Genomic DNA, 1,263 nt, shown 5'->3' with positions numbered 1-1,263 from the left:
CATTTACCATCTTGTTCTTTTGCAAAACTTTAATCTCTTTTTACATTCATTAATTGGGTGAATACCAGATTTTAAATTAGCAGAAGTGGGATCATACTAATATACTGTCTTGTGGTCATGGTAACCCAAGTCCAAATATTTTTATAGGTAAAAAAAAACAGATTAAGTCAATGTCTATCAAAAAAAATTTTTGACTTCTCCATTAATGTACACAAGTACCTCTTTGTTGTCTCTAACAAAATTTTCACCACATTGAAATACAGGTACTATGTCTTTACTCTTTACTCATCTAAATACCAAAAAATAAAACTATGTTACAAGTTAACCAAGCAACCAACGCAATACAATAACATCATAATACAATAAAAATTTCAAATACCTACATTGTTTTTGTTATTATCAAATATCAATCCGTAACTACTTCACAACTCTCACTTAAACTACACCTACAACAAACTGACTTTGATCTACCCTAAATATACATCACATGCACGTTCATCATACTTCATTCTTTACTGCCAATTTAATATAGCAAAAACTAACTTAACTTATCTCGAACAATGGCGATATGCACGACACACCACTACCAAATAGTTCCTGTACACATTGTTAAAGTACCATTATGAATTTGGATAAACGTTAATGGGGGTGAAGAATATAAAGGGTTAGATCGTAAAATCTAAGTGAGGGTTTGGGATACTTGTAATTTTACAAAGAGAAAGGGAGATGATACGTTTTTTATACAAGGTACTAACTTAAATTCAGGGTCCTTTTTTACTTATAACAAATTTTAGGGGACCTATTTGACTTTAGAACGTCGAAATTTTGAGAACCAAGTAACAAAGGTGGGAACGAATTTGTCCTCTCAAAATGGCGTCGTTTGGCGTTATCCCAAAATAACATCGTTTTAGCTACGTGTCCTAGGACTAATATGTCCTGAGCGTGACACATGTTGCTTTACCTGACACGTCACATTTACAACCTCTACGTAGGAGAGAGAGTGTCGTGTTAATCGGTTCAACCTGGTGGCTTGGGGACCTATATGGCATATATCTAGTATTCTTGGAGATCCGGAACTTAGTTAATTTTTCTGAGGAACAAATTTGTCGGACCGCCAAATCTTTAGAGACCTATTTGAAGTATTACTCATTTTCTTTTATCCTTTTCGATTTATAAATGTAATATTTTAATTCTTTAAAATCTTTTTTAGTAATTTCGTTTTCATCTTAAAGACTTAGATAAATCCATCACAAATTCTTCCAA

This window comes from Arachis stenosperma, chromosome 9 (genome assembly GCF_014773155.1).
Source record: "Arachis stenosperma cultivar V10309 chromosome 9, arast.V10309.gnm1.PFL2, whole genome shotgun sequence".
Taxonomy (NCBI): Eukaryota; Viridiplantae; Streptophyta; class Magnoliopsida; order Fabales; family Fabaceae; genus Arachis; species Arachis stenosperma.
Note: the sequence above shows the minus strand (reverse complement) of the source record.